We start from the raw sequence: 15,539 nt of genomic DNA on the forward strand, positions 1-15,539 counted from the left end.
GGGAAAGGCTGGAGGTGTGGGCTGTGGGCACCCCACTTCCCCGGGATCGGGGCACCTCCGTCCCAGTGCATGATTTGAAACTGTGCCGAACCAAGAGCCGGCAGGACCTGGCTGTGCCAGCACCACATTTCCCTGCTTTCCCACTCAGGGCAGGAGGATTTTGGGGGTGATGAAGTCCCCTCTGCCATAGCAAAGGTGGGGAGCAACTCCTGCTCGCACTGGCCCTGTGCCTGCAAAGGGAACGGGTGGTGGGTTTGGGGGAGCATGGGAGCAAGAAGGGGAAAGAGGGTTGAACCCCAATCTGCCCCGTCTGAGGGCAGCGTTGGAGGCAGGCAGCACCCGGTTCTGGGTGCTTTGCAGACGAAGGGAGCTCTTTTCCACCCCCGTGGCTGCTATTGCTGCCATCAGCATCCCCGGGGCACCGGGCATCCCTGCACCAGGCGAGGGCAGAGCGGGTCCGGGGGTGTGTGCCGTGCCCATGGGCCCCATGCCCACCCCCTGGGCTGGTGGGGAAGGGGCCGAGTGCCCTCTGCTCCCACCCCGCCGGTGTGCCGGGGGCCGGGGCGGGGGGGGTGCCCGCACTTTTACTGATTTATTTTGCGCGCCGTCTCCCTCCTGCGACGGAGAACCGGAGAAGCGCTGCCGGGCTGCCACCTCCGGGGCGGGTGGGAGAAAAAAAAAAAAAGAAAGAAAAAAAAAAAAAAGAGGGAAAAGGAAGAAATCGCAGCCCAGCCCAGCCCAGCCCAGCCCAGCCCAGCCCGGCCCGGCCCCGCGCTGCCCGCTCCGCTCCGCATCTCCCCGCATCTCCCGGCTCGGCTCCGCTCCGCACCGCCCCGCAGGGCTCCGCTCCGCCCCGCACCGGCCCGGCCCGCCCGCCCGCTCCGCCCCGCGGCGGGGGTGCCCGGCCCGGCCCGTCCTGGCCCGTCGTGTCCCGGTCCGGCCCGGCCCGTCTCGCCCGCTCCCCGGCGGCGGCAGCCCGCGCCCGCCCGAGCCGCGCTCCGCCCAGGTAAGGGCTCCGCTCCCCGGGTCCCCGGTCCCCGGTTCCCCGCGCTCACCTGGGCGTCCCCCGCGGGTCGCGCCGGGCTCGGACGGGAGGAAAAATCTCTTGAATGTCTCGGTCACGAGTCCCTGTAATTCTGATTACTTTTCCCCATGCAGAGAGGAATACTGCGAGGACGCTTCCAAACGCCTCTTTCCAGGCGAGGTCCTAGCCTGCGTGCTTTTCTTTATTTCTTTTTCCCTTTTGTCATCCCTTCTTTTTCCCCTGACCCACTTTAATCGCGTGCCTTTTCCGATGAACCGTACCCAGAGGCTTCGCCGGGTTCGGGAACCAGGCAGACGGAGCCGTGCCCTAACGTTCAGACCTTGCTTTCTGCTGTTACAAAATATGTTTGTGGGAACAAAAGTGTTTTGGGGGAAAGTGCCGTGACCTTTGGGATCGCCGCTGCTGGCACATCGGCGCGGCTCGGTGCCGTGGCCCCGCCGGGAGGGTGTCCCCTCCCGTGGCTGCAAACATCTGCCCCCGACGGGTCCCGGGTAGCGGCAGGATCAGGGCAGCTCACCGCGGCTCCATCCACAGACACCTTGGGAAATACAAGGTGCTTATTTTATTTGGTTTTTTTAAGAGCGTTGCTGTTAATTGGCTCCTGATCTACCAGGTTCCCCGGCTTTGACCGTTCCCAGTAAGCCAGGAAAGATCCCCCCTGTACGGTCGCCCCAGGCGAGGCAATAACCCACCGGAGATACTTTCTCATCTGTGGGCAGCTTTGCTATAAGGAACATGTTTAATAAATCATAAGGCCGGTGAATTCCTGGGATTTTTATTGCTTCTGTAAAAATGCAGTTTTGATCCGTCTGTGAGGGACACTGGGAAACAAAGCTGCTCCTTTCAGAGCCGGATCCTACGGATTTAGGACACCGAGCTGGCGGCGGGGCCGGCGGCTGCGAGCCCCCCCGGGCAGGGGCAGCACCGTGGTGGGCGGCGGGAGAGGGGGGCTCCCGGGGCAGGCCCCAGCCGCGCTCGGGTTTTCTGCCTCTGCTTTTTGAGGGACTGAGCATGAACTGGGTGCCCGGAGCCCCGTCTTGGCTTCCCTCGCGCCGCCGGGGCTGGGGACACGACCGCGTGCGCAAGCTGAGGCAGCAATGCCAGGGGAAACATCACAGCTGGAAACCCAGTGAGGCTGCGCTGGGCTTCGAATTACATTTTTCCTCCTCGCCCTATTGCCCAAGGGGGAAAAAAGCAGCAAAAAACAAACTGCTAAAAAAAGGGAGAGATTCTTGTAGGAAGAATAGCCCGGTTTCCATCAGCCAGGCTGACCCGATCTCCCCCGGCAGCGGGGCCGCGGATTGCCCCGGCGTGTTTGGGCAGAGGAATGGAAATAAAGTGATTTTCTTTATTTGCTTGTTCCAATCTGAAAACTGGGGTTTAGGGGTGGGAGCTGAGCCGAAACGTGAAAGGCACACGGAGACGTGAACCCAGGAGCTGTCAGGAGGTCATCGGGATTTCAGAAAACATGAGTGCCGTGGCCAGGGGAGTTGGTTATGGGTTGAAGCGGGCGGTGGAGGGTGCCCGGCTCTGCCCCAGCTGCGCTGGCTCAAACCGACAGCCCGGTCTGCCCTTGGCCGCTGAGCTGTCCTGCATAAGCAGCGGTTTGGTGATCGGGATTTGTCCCCATCTCCTGCCATGCCTTTGTTTTAGGCTGCACGGAGCCCGGCCGCAATAGCAGAGGCGGAGAGGGAGCTTTTCTTTGTACAGGGGAAGCATTTAAATTCTTTACAGTGATTCATATATTCCATTCATATGAAACACAGTCCTGCGGAGTGTGAATGGGGACTGCTGGGGGATTTTTTTTAAGGCAATAAGCCCTAGAAGTGTCAAAAGTTATTCACACCTTGGTGAAATCAAGGATATTTCTGTCCGTGGCTCTTGGCAGGGGCTCAGCACTGCTCGCCTTGTGTCGGGTTTTCAGTTTCCCACTTGGATACGGTGCGGGGGGAGTGCGGGGGCAGCCCTCTCGCTCCCACTGCCCGGCTCTGTAAGCGTTTCTCGGTGCTTTCTCAGCCCCCGGGGGGGGGCCCGGCACAGGCTGTGCCCGGGGGTCGCGGGGCAGCCCCCAGCGCTCGGCCCCACAGGGGTTCGGACCCCCGTGGGTCACGCGCCCAGAAAGCCCCCGGGGCTGGAAAGCAGCTGTGTCTCGGTGAGCCTGTGGCTGGGTGAGATGCTGCCCCTCGCGTTTCACCACTCGTGGGGCGACCACCGAGGCTGTGACCGAAGCTACAGGCAGGCTGTCCCCGTCCCCCCGTCCCCCGTCTGCCCCCCATCACGGGGGACATGAGCTGGGCCAGCGAAGGGACGGGCCGTGCGAGCATCCCAGCCTCGCAGGACCTGCAGGATGGCTTCACACGTCCGGCACAAGCCGGTGTCCCTCCGGCAACTGCTCTGCAGCGGCTGTGCCTGCTTCAGCACCGAGAAACCCCTTCCCCTCCTGGGACTTTTGGGGGGTGCTGCCCGGGGCGGCCCGGCTGGGACCTCGACGAGAGGCTCCAGGGGTCAGGCACGGCCCTGGGGGCACTGACCTGCTCTGGGGCGGCTGCCAAGTCCCCGTTGGGGAGCGTTAGTTTGGGGGGAAATCGAGTGGAGTGGCTGGGGGCCGAGAGGTGCGGGGGCATCGCCCCGCTGCCAGGATGTGCCCCAGGTGCGGGGCCAGCACCCGCGGGGGGCTCTCGCCTCTGCCAGCCGCTCCGGGATGCTTTGAGCCACTGTAAATCCTCTCCGAAGGAACTGGGAAGACAGTTTTATGGCTGCTGGGGAGGAAGATTAGCAGGGTGTTGTTTTCAGAGCTGATCCATCACGGGACGCAGGCGCTGCGTGGTGCATCCGAGCGCTCGGCTGCTGGCGGGCGGCGCAGCCTTTCCTGTGAAGGTTGAGATAAAAACGCCTGCTTTTAATGTTCTGTCTGCTCTTGGGATCTGTGATGTGAGTGACAAAACCACCTCTGTGGGCCCCGGGCCCCACGCCCGTGCAGCAGCCGGGCTCCTCGTGAGCCGGGGGAATGGCAGATCGAGGGGATTTGGGCAACGGCACCTGCAAAAGGCATTAACCCCAGTGGAGAGGGCGTGCGGGGCCGGTCGGTCCCTGCCCGTCCTCACGCACTCCCTCTGTCATTCTCTCGTATTTCAGCTTGTCTGCAGCCCAGGAAGGAGCAAAGTTTCCATTCCCCTGTGCTAAAGAAAATGTCTGTGACAATAAAACCTAATAGTTCAGGAGGGGGAGGGATAAAAAGGCACCGAATTGCGTTTGTCTTCCCCCAGTTTCTCCCTCCCAGCCCCTTCCCTGTGGGAGGGGGTGCAGGCCGTCAGCTCTGTTGGGGATGCGCTGGGCTCCAAGCCTCCCCACTCCCCCATGTGCTCAGTCACTGGCTAATTAGAGAGGCTAATTAACTGCCTTAACAAAGGTGGAGGGGGGCATTGACTCTCACCCACTCCCTCCTTTGCACCCAGGGGTTCCCCGTGCTGGACATTTTGGGGAGAGGGACTGGGTGCTGCTGGAAACCTGGCTGTGTCCTGCAGCAATCCCGTGGGAGCAGAGCCCTCGGGGGTGGCAGGCGAAGCCAGGGGTGATGCCCAACGCCGCTGGCTCCCCCGGGCTCTCCCCTCCCGGTCAGGGCTCAGCCGCACGTTGCTTCCCCTGCGTGGCGACTTGGACGCCGGCACAGACATAATAAACCGCTTTTCCTTTTCCCCTTGTCACCGGAGCCGTTCCTGAGTCACATCCCTGGCCGCCTGGCCTCTTCCCCAGAGCTGTCTGCTCTGGCTGCGTAAGCCTGCACATCGGCTGCGAACTTCAAAGCGATGAGATCCAATCTGGCTGCGAAGGGTCCTGGCTGGATGGCAGCGCACCGGGGAAACATCTGCACGGGGTCCGGGGGGTGCAGGGGCCAGGGCGGCCGGTGGGATGCTCTGCTCTGCTCTGCAAAGCCTGGCTCCCCACTGGGCATCGCTCAGCCACTCTCAAGGAGCTGCAGGAGCTGGTCCCTTCGCCAGGGCCACCTTCTGCCCCGTACCCCCGTGTCCTCGCAGGAGCATCCCACCAGGGACCCCACGGCTCCCGCTGGCTGCTGCCTCCCTGCAGAGCTCCCAGGCTTGGCCAGGGTGCTGCAGGTGGGAGATGGGTGCTATCAAAAATGAGGTGGGAGAAAAAAGGAGCCGAAGGCGGCCATGTGAGGGTTTCTGTTGTACCCTCACCCTGTTCACTGCAGAGCGCTCCTATGACCCCTGGCCCCGGCGTCAGCTGCACTCACGGAGCAAAGCTGCAGATCGCAGGCAGAAACTGCAGCCAAAATCTGCAGAGCAGCCGGGTCTCATCTCCACGACCTTCCCTGGGGCCGAGCCCATCCCGCTGGCCCATCTGGAGATGTTTGTCCTCAGAGGCTCTTCCAGGCGCCTCTGTCTAGGACAGGGCTTGGCAAGAAGCAGCCAGGGAGGAAGACAATGATCTCGATGTCCACCTGCGATGGATGCAGAGACGGAGGCGAGGGCTTTCCCAGCTTTGGATATTTTTCACCAAAAAACTGAGTCCCTATATCTTGCATTGAAGTGCAGCACTCCCAGCACAAGCTCTGCCTTCCCTGGGCAGGATATGTCCCCAGGAACTCCCCCAAACCAGCAGACTTCTGCAAACCTGCTGCAAACCGGAGCGGCCCAGCAGTGCCAGACCCCTGGGATCTCACAGCGCTGCCTGTGCCTGCCCTGCAGTTCTCTCTGGCCATCGCCGAGAGCCTCTTTATTGTTCTTGCGGAGGGTTTTGTTTCACTGCTGCCTTCCAAGTTCCCAGGGATCTAAATTCTAAAGCAGGGTCTTGTAAAAAGCCCTGTCCAGATGGATGAGATGATATTGCTGGTATCAGATGAGATCTATCCCCTGTCTTTATCCGCAGACAATGCAACAGTGGGAGCAAACAAGGATACGGCCTTTCTTCGGAGGCACATTAGCCAAATAAGAGCCTTCTCTTTGTTTTGTACCGAAACCCAAGACCCAGCGGCCAGACCACCTCGCGTAGCTGCCCTGATCTCCGCAGCCACAGCCACGCGAGGATTTACCCCTCTTGCTGCAAAATGCCCCGTGCCCAAGTTGCGGGCAGGGCAGGGCAGACGGGTCCTGCCCGTTGCATTGCGAGGATGTTTCCTTTCCTGCGCCCGCTGCCAGGGGGCCGTGTGTCAGTGCCCCCAGGGCCGGGCAGGTCTCTGTGCTGCTGCAGGGATGGAGCAGTGCTCGGGGCTCCTCTGCTCTCGGGCAAAGAGACACGAACCCGACACCTGCCAAAGGTGGAAGTTGCTTTGGTTGTGCCCCATCTTTAAGGGAGAGCTGAGTCCATTCAGCCAAGGATCAGGGCCGTGCGGAGCAGCCGAGTGCGCTCTGTGCACAATGCTTGCAGTGATGCTTAAAGCCTGCGGCCAATTCACCTGCTTTCAGATTTCATTACAAGTCCTAAAATTCAGCCCAGGTTTGTTTTAAGAAGTTACCAGAGGCTGAGAGAGCCTGGGGCTGATTTATGGCTTCCCATCAAAATCATGTGGTTTTACCACGAAACTTGGAAGCTCTGGCTGCATTTTTTCTTTGGAGATTTTGGCTTTGCTCCAGCCTCAGCTCTGAGGGGCGAGAGTGTGAATCCAGGGTGTGCATCAGGGCTGGAGCATTTGGGTGCTGCAAGTGAAATGGAGGAGATACAGATTGCCGCAAAGAGAATATTTAATGTCAGGACAACACAGCCATCTTTCTCAGGGAACCACCGATAAGGCGACGGGATGCTTGGCACGGAGGGGAGCTGCAACAGTTCCTTTGCTTTCAATGTGGCTTTAATTTCAACACTTGCCACTTATCGCCCTTGCATCCTGCTCACTGTTCAGCAGCTCGATGTCAGCAACCGAGAGCAACGTCCCCCACCGCGCCTGCGTGCGCAGGGAGGTTGTGAAGTCCCGCTGCTCTTCTCAGAGCCCTGCTCCCGGACCCGCGGGGTGAGCTGCTGGTGCCCACCGGGGTTAAATATGTGGGCTTTTGCCAGAGAAGCATATTTTCAGCCTCAAACATGCATTGTCAATGACTGCAGAAAGGTATTTCTCAGCTGCTCCAGTGTCCTGTAAGCCAGCCAGCCAGCGGAGAGAAACAAGACTACTTTTATTGCTATTTCTTCATATTTCCTGATATTGCCAGTCTGGCGCTCACAACCCACAGGCAGATCCCCGAAGGTCCTGGGTTTGGATTACAGCGGCGATACTTTTGTCTTTTCTTTGCCTTTAATTTCAGTTGCTTTGGGCCCCAAAGGGCTCAGGCCGATAAACCCACCCACTGCAGCCAGGCGGGCAGAGACAGCAGCCCCCCGGGGTGAGCAGCCCGGGCATCGAGAGCGGACCACAAACCAGGCCAGCGTGGGCGATGCGGGGCCGTGCCCAGGCACCTCGGGCGCAGCTGGGACTGGGACCAGTGCTGGGGCATCCCCATCGCCACAGCAGCACGAGGGTCCCGGTGCCCAGCGACTGCTGTGTGCCCACAGACCTCTGAGGGTCACGTTGGGGGAGTCTCGGCTGCCGGCTCGTGGATGATGCGTGAACAGACAAAAATAGTGCTTTGCGTTACGTAAATAACAAGGTCAGGGCAGCTGCGAGCTGCTCCGGCCACGAGCGAGTGCCGCGTCCTGCCAAGCAACCCCTGGCGCGGGGGCTGGCGGGACAGCAGAGAGTCGCTTCGGGGCTTGGGTGGCTTTGTGGTTTTAATTTAGTGGCTTTTTAAAGTAAAGATGAACGGGGGAGCTGGGCAGCGTCGCATCAGTTCCCCTGTCTGCTTCCAAAGGAAGCTGGTGGGGCCGCACCGAGCGCCAGCGGCTCCATGCCCGCTTCCCGAACCTCGGCTCGCTCCTTCCCACCGCCAGCACAGAAACGTCTGCGCTGCAAACAGACCTTGTCCTTGCCAAACGCTGCACCGTGCCGCACTGCGCCGGCTAGGAAGCGCCAGCTCACGTGGCACGGACCCGGTGTGAGATGCTTGGGTGTCCGGCACCGCTCCTCTGGCCGGGGCGCATTTGATGCTGCTCGGCACGTCCGCCAATGCTTTTTTCCATTACGTGTTCTCCCGAAGCTGTTTCTTAAAGACCACGTGTTATGTTATTGCCGAATATAGACTATGAGCTGGGACAAGACCTCAGAGCTCCTCCGAGCAGTTATAAGCAGAGCTATACAATGAGTTTGTAATTATTTTATACCAAGCCCTGTATTTTCCTCCCCGCAGGGAAAGGCCAATAGAGCGAACAAGAGCAGGCCCATGCCAAACCATGCCCAGGCAGTGCTTTTATGAAATCTTGGGTTCGTAAGAATTAATTTCATTTAAAACATTCTTTTCGTTTCTCATAAAGCGCAGCAAATCCGTGGTACTTAGGGCAGGAATGCAGCGAAAGCGCTGCCGGGCAGGCAGCAAATTACCTGCGGCAGATGAGCCGTGGCGGCGGGGTCGCCCGTGGTCCGGACCTGTGCTGGCCTCGGCTTACTCCGGGCATCCGGCTGGGAGGAAGAGAGGTGTTGGAATAACTGTCTTGGATGCACTTGGGTATGGGACTCCGGCAGCACCCCCATCCCGTCCCGCGCTCCCAGGGGATGTGGGAGTTTGGGCATGTTTATCCCCAAAGTTCAGGTGAACGCCAGCGTGGCCGTTTCCCAGCCCAGTGCCTGTGTGCTGCGGGGCTGTGGCATCCTGCACGGGTGGGACAGGGCGTTACGAATCGTTCGTTTGAGTCCTCTGGCTGGTGGCGGCTGGTCCAGGGATGAAACCTGGCCAGAAACCCGGCCAGAAACCCAAGCAGACTTGCTCAGGTGACAGGTTGCAAATAATTCAAGTGAGTTTTGGAGTTGGGGGTACCTGACCAGCGGCTGGGGGCCAGGGTGGTGCTCCTGGATGGGGGCTGGCAGCCGGCGCTCCTGCCCTGCATGTGAAGGTGTGAAGACCAGGGCTGTGGGAGAAGCAAACCTCTGTCCACCTCGTTGCTGGACTGCCGGAGGCGTGGCAGGGGGCACCTTTCCAATGGCAAGATCCCTGTGGGGCCGGCTGCTGGGGGACCCTCGGCATGGGATGGGCTTTGCTCCCTGGGGTCCAATCCCAATTGGAGGAACAGCCCCAAAATCCCATTATTCTGGAGCACAGCCCCACTGAAAAGGGGTTTAACTCTCCTCCTTTCAGCCATTTCCCCCTCTCACAGCCTCCCAGGACAGGACCCAGGCAGGCATCTCATGTAACGTGTCCTCTTCGGATGCAAACGGGCGCTCGTGACCTTGGGCGCGCTTCCCCGGTGACCTCGGGTGTCCAGCTGCGAGCGCAGGCGTGGGACGTGCCCGCGGGAGCTGGAAACCGGAGGCAGCTGATGGGTCCGTCTGGCTGGTGCCGCTGCCGGGCTGGGATTGCTCCCCGCCGCGCTCACCGGCACTTCCAGAGAGGCTCGCTTGCTATAAATCTCTGCCTCCCACCTGGCTGGTGGGCTCCAAGCCTGCTGGAGAGCTGATGAACAAGAGGAGGATTAGAGGGTTTTAGCAGGTGTCAAGCCTCATCTTTCATCCCACTGCGGGGAAGTCCGCGGCTCACTCTTCCCCGCTCCTGCACAAGCCCTGCCGGAGCTGGGGCTGCCCTTTCCCTCTGCGTGTTTGCTGCTGACCTGGACGGAGCAGGCGATGGGGCTTCCAAAATGCAGGGTGAGCTGGTGGCCCACCCTGGGCTGCGGCAGGGGGTCTGCACCGTGCCCAGAGCCCTCCGGGCACCGTCCAGCTTCGGGCAGTACATTTTTGCTGGCTGGATGAAGCTCCCGAGAAGGAGAGGTCAGCAGCTCTCCGGCACTGCGTGGCACGGCACAGCCGAACAGCCAGGGCCAGCGGGGATGCCCCGGGCGTGCGGTGAGCCGGGAGATGGAGTTTGCCAGCTGTGGTATCAGGTTGAGCCGCGTCGCTCCGCGGTTTGCTGGAGAGAGCGTGAGAGCGCAGGGCTGGGCGCGCTGTTTATTTTGGTTAAATTGAGTTTTCTCCGGGAGATTGGGGGGCGCGGGGGGCCTCCAGACAAGGGGCTTTTGTGAGCCGGGCTGCAAGCCGATCCCCTTTTGTGGTTTTGCTTTTTTGGATGATACAATTTGTTATTCCAAGAACTACCCAGCAAATGGACCCCATTAGCCGAGTCCCCGAAGTGGCTGGAGCTGGCGCTCGTGGTGCCTTTGTCTGCGCCCACCTTGGGCCCGATGGGAGCCGCCGAGGCCGCGTTACCGCAGCGCCTTTGCCCCCGGATGGTGCCCGGGGGAGATGTGGGGCCGGGGGGCCGGGAGCCGCCGTCCCTCCTTGCAGGCTGCGAGGCCACGGCTGTGCTGACGGGGCATCTTACAGGATTAGCCTGGGCTGGGAAAGCCAGTGGGACAGGCGGAAAGCGCCGGGTTTGTTGAATTCCCCGGCACACTTGTGTCCACGGCGGCACGCTGACAATAACCCAATTGTTGCCGCGCTGCTGGGGGCTGGAACCAGTGCCAGGGGGGAGGCCATCCATGGGGCAGCCCCTTTGCCCCCTCGGACGGGGCTGGACTCTCACCCTCACCTCTGGCCACCTGAGCTCAGCAGCTGGGTGGGAGCTGCAGGAGTTTGCATCTCCCTCTGCCCTTGGGCACAAGGGCTCTGGCCCCAGCCCCAGCCGGTATTTTAGGTACTCCTCCCACCCTGCAGCATCCCTGGGGTCCCCCGGCGGCTGCAGTTCTGCAGTTACCCACAGCAGCTCTGCAGAACCCTGAGCGGGGCACGGGCACTTCTGTGCCACGCACGTGGGTCCCTGGCACTGAGCAGCAGGATCCGCGCTGGGGGCAGCCCGTGGAACCCGGCCGGCAGCCCCCCACCTGCTCCGCGGCAGTCCCGGCACACGTGGGTGCGCCCAGGGCGGCCGTGCAGCCTTGTGCTGATGAAGCCCAGCCCCGGGGCTGTGGTGCCAAGGCATGTCCATCCCGCCGGGCAGCCCAGGGCTGGGCGGTTCAGCCGGAGCATCCTTGGCCCGCTCGGCGTTACGTCCTACCATGCGGGGATGCTGCTGGCTCTGTTTGTCTTGGCTCAGTTGGGCTTTTTCCTGCATGCGAGCTGGCTGGAGCTGGGCAGAAGCCAGTGGGTTTATAAATAAAAGCATCGGACACCTCTCTGGGTGGTGCTGAAAGCTCCCAAAATAGCCCTGCTGCCCCGCCAAGGCGCGCGTGGCCAAGATGTTCGTGGCCAGGATGTTCGCAGAGGCAGCTCCGGGGCTGGGTGTGGGAGCAGGGCTCCCCCCGCTCCCTGACTCCCATCCCGGCCGCCCTTGCAGAACAGCCCCAGTGTCTCCTTGGCCGGCCGGCCAGGACATGTCCCTGCTCCCGCCAGCCTCCCGATGGGACGCGTTCCCCAGAGCTGGCAGTCCCTTGGCGAGGAGGGATGCTCCAGGAGCAGGCAGTGGGCACCAGCCGTGCCTGGGGATGGGTTTGCCGCAGGGGTTGGGTGCCAGCAGAAACCTCCCCGGCAGTGCAGGCACGTGGTGTCGCGGAAAAGGGGGGGTCGGAGCTGACAGGGACCCGACGCCGCGCTCCCCCGAGGGGAGCAGAGCGGCCCTGGGGCACGGTGGGTGCCAGGCACCGCACGGAGGGGACGTCAGCTGCGGCAAAACGGCCCCTCGGCCAGCTCTGGTTGATGGAGAGCTGGGAGGAGAGTGCCGGCTGTACGGCTTCACCTCCTGCGCCCGGCGCTGCTTGGCCACGTGCCGTATTTTTGCCGCAGCGCCGGCCCAGCCTGGGCAGGGATGGTCGGAGGCCGTGGGACGCTGGCCTTGCGCGGTGTTTGCTTTCCGCCGGCGGAGGAAGCCCGGCTGGCCGGGGCCGCGGTCCAGCCCTGCCAAATCCCAGCGGGGGCCGTGGGAGGGGGCAGCCATAACATCCCGACAAAAGGAGCCTGGCAGTGGGCAGGAGACGGCGCCGGGAGCCAAGCGCGGGGGCAGGACCCCGTCCGGGGCTCCTTGTGCCGGCCGCCTCCGCTCGACGCCGTCTGCCCTGCCTGCAGCGTGCCGGGAGGGATGGAGGCGGTGGTGACCTCGCAGATCCCGGTGCCTCCCTCGGGGGCCGGCCGCAGCGTGCCAAGGGCTAGTGTGTGTGTGTGTGTGGGGGGGGGGGTTCCCGGCACTCAGCTGCAGCCAGAGCCGTCCTCCCACCGGGCCCCCGCCAAATTCCACCCAGGGCCTGGCATTTCAATATGCTGTGCTTTTGGAAAACAGCATTTTAATGCTCTTGCTGTAAATGAGGTGGAAAATGTCCGTGGGCTTGTGCGGGAAGGCTCCCGGGAGCCCGGCCGTGCCGTAGGCGTGCTGGGGTCTGGCTGAGCCCTGGCCAGGCGGCTGGGGACGGGGTGGGATCCTCCGGAGCCTCACGTCTCTCCGGGACTTCCCTGCGATTTCAGGCCAGCTCTGCTTATTCCGGTGATTTCTGTTGCAGCAGCGAGGCTGATGCTGCCTGTCCCCGGGGTGGGTCCCGCCAGCTTCTCGGTGCGAAGATTTGGGGTGCACCCTGACCTTCCCGCAGTGAGCACGGCCGGGGGGCTGTCACCCCTCCCCGGGCAGGGATAGGGGGGCATTGCCCGCTCCCGTCCCCGCACCACCCCCAGCCCGGCGAGTGCCTCCAAGAGCCTTTCCCTGCTCCGTTCCCACACAATAGCTCCCGGGTTGAAGGCTGAAGGGTTTCCTGGGTTTCTTTTCTCTTTTTGTTTGGGGTTTTTTTTTGTTGTTTTTTTATAACTGTGCTCTAGAAAAATGGGATGAATAGGTCGATTTAATTTTTTCCCCATGTTTCACTGCCACATGTGAAGGCTCATAAACGCCAGGCGAGTGCGGCAGCGCGGTGCCCACAGCAGACACCCAGCGCTCGCCCGAGCCGGGGCTGCCACGTGCCCACCATTTCCTAGAAGGCAGCAACGTGCCAGCACCTGCCCCGCGTCAGGTCTGCTCCCTGGAGCGGGGGGACAATCGGGATCGGCGTTGGGATCCCTCGGGTGCGGGAACAGGTGCCAGTCCCCTCCCGAGAACCACGGCAGCCTCCTGGCACCTGTGCCCAAAAAAGGGGGTGCCCCCATGCAGAGGCGGAGGGGTCTTTGCCGGGCTCAGCGCCGTGCCGCCGGCGGCCTGCATGGCCTTGGGCAGGATGAGTCCCTCTTTGGGCAGCGGGTCCTGAGCAGGGAAGGAGGGAGGTTCCCGCATGACACAGCCCAGAGGAAAACTCTGCTTGGAAAAGAGGAGCTGAATGTTTTTCCAGCTTGAAGCCTAAACAAAAGGTTTTGTAATAAGTGCGTCCCCTGGCCTCGGCTCAGCACCCGGCTCGGCCGGCCGCAGTGGCCAGCACAGCCCTCCCCTTCCCCCCCGGGTCGGTCCCCGGCTTTGTACCCCGGTGCTCCGGGGATGGGGCATGGCCCTGCATCGCCACCGCTGCAGGCTCCATCCCGTCCTCCAGGAAAACGTGCCCCCGGGAGACTGCAGGGACACGGGGATGGCCCCGAGTGCTGCCGGCTGTGTGTCTGTCTGAGGGCTGGCGTCTCTAACAGAAATAAATAAGTTCCACTAAGAAAATATTCTGCATATTCTGCACTGATTTCCACTGGTGCTTGAACTCCAGGTCCCCAGTTTTGCTTGGCAAAGGGTCCATGGTAACAGAGACGCCCAAGGCAGATGCTCTGCGCCCCGCGGGGAAGCAGGGCTGGTCCTGGTGCTCCCGAGCCCTGGAGCCTGTGAAGGTCACCAGCTCCTCGGTGCCTTTCCCAGTCGGCTTGCTCCCAGCGCTGTCCTGGCTACTCCTATCACTCCCTTTTCCGACTTGCATCTGGAAGCAGTTTTTCCCCTGGGATGGTCTGGGGCACGTGAAATCCATCCCATTTTCCTCTGGGCTGCCCCGGTGCGGTCCAGGTCTGGCTGCTCCGCAGGGCACCGTCTGCCCCCAGGCAGGGCAGCTCTGCCGGATGGTGCTGAGTCGGGAGAAGCAGGAGAAAGCAGAAGCTGCAGGAGATGAACATGGTCTGTGGGCGCAGGGGTCCAGCCAGGCGCAGGCGAGGGGGATCTGGAACCCTTTAAAGCAAATTAAATGAGATACTCGATTGCACTGGAAATGAGGAGCCTGGTAATAAGATTATGGCTTCGGGTAGCGGCACACTGGTATTACTTGAGGTTGAAAGCTCTTTGTTTATGACAAATAGAGATGGTGCACGTGGGAACGGTGAGCGGCTCCCCGTGTCCCCACAGGACACGGCACCCGGCTGGCCGAGACCCGGGAACCCTGGGGGAGGAGGGGAGCGGAGCTGCCGCATGGGACTCGCTGCTGCCTCTGCCACAGGGCTCGGGGGGAATGGGGGTTTTGGCATAATCCCCAGGAAAGCGGGGCTGCTGGAATTCCCTGTAAGGCTTTCGGCTCTGAGACAAAGGAAATGTGGAAACTAAAAAAAAAAAATATAAAAATTTCAAATTGAAAAAATCAAAGCAGCTGATTCAGCGATGTTGAAACATCTTGTGACAGCGTCGGACAAATTTTTTCCAAACAAAATTCTGGGAAAAAATCATCCTGATTTTACACAACCCACGTCCGGCCTGATGGAAAGGCACGTGCTGGGGGTTGGTGTTGGGGCTGCCCGCAGCCGGAGCGGCACTGGGATCAGTACACGGAGCCCCACGGCACTGCAGAGCCCCGGGAACGCAGCCTTGCAGAGGCTTTGCACCCACCGCGGCGCTGGCCCCGCCGAAACGGTCATTACAGAGCGCAGAGGAAAATCTGAAATCCAAGCCGGCAGCGCGGGGCCAGCCCCGGCCGGGCGGCGGGAGCGCGGTTTATGGTAGCGTCTTGTCAGAGTTTCCACTGAACACCTCAGGCTTGCTGGGATCTCGCATCAGCTCACATAAATTAAATTAAATTAAATAACATAAACTAAAGTACTGCCTGAAAAGCGTGCGCTCCATCCCCTCGCCGGGGTGTGAATATGTGTAAGCAGCTCCGCCGCTGCTGCCGTGCCAGAAAAGCTCCTTTATGGTGCGCAGCCCCAGGGGCAGCCGGGGATGGGGATGGGGATGGGGACGGGGGTGGGAATGGGGATGGAGACGGGATGGGGATGGGGTGCTTGGGGCAGCGGGATGGGGAGGGTTCAGGCTGTGGCAGCGGGGGACAAGGGTCCTGCCGGGAGCCCCCGCCGTCCGCAGAGAAGCCGCCACTCATTTTCTTTACTGGGCTAATTGAGAGCGCAGCGAAGTCACATGCTTTAACCCCGCTGACAGCCCCGAGCCAAGGCTGGGCTTGTCGGTCACCCTCCCGGGCACGGCGAGGGCAGGGCAGGCGAGGGGCCCCTCCAGCCGCAGGGATGCAGCCCCCACCACTCCTCCTCGCCATGCCACGGCCACCCCGCAGCTCGCCCGGCTCCGCCGCTGCCCGCCCCAACGCCGCACCCGCATCCGGCAGGTACCGGTCCCCGGCGGGATGCTCTGCCCTGGGCACGGCACCG

The 15,539-nt window shown here is 61.8% G+C and overlaps 1 protein-coding gene across 1 annotated transcript in view; it reads left to right on the forward strand.

Annotated features, from left to right (window-relative positions):
- Nucleotides 1–959: 959 nt before the first annotated feature.
- COL8A2 (collagen type VIII alpha 2 chain) overlaps nucleotides 960–15,539 on the forward strand; it is a 34,572-nt gene continuing 19,992 nt past the window's right edge. Inside the window, exon 1 of the mRNA XM_030039472.2 lies at nucleotides 960–1,006. The gene's annotated coding sequence lies outside the window, so the exon portion shown is untranslated. The remainder of the gene's footprint in view (nucleotides 1,007–15,539) is intronic.

Source organism: Aquila chrysaetos, chromosome 16 (genome assembly GCF_900496995.4).
Source record: "Aquila chrysaetos chrysaetos chromosome 16, bAquChr1.4, whole genome shotgun sequence".
Taxonomy (NCBI): Eukaryota; Metazoa; Chordata; class Aves; order Accipitriformes; family Accipitridae; genus Aquila; species Aquila chrysaetos.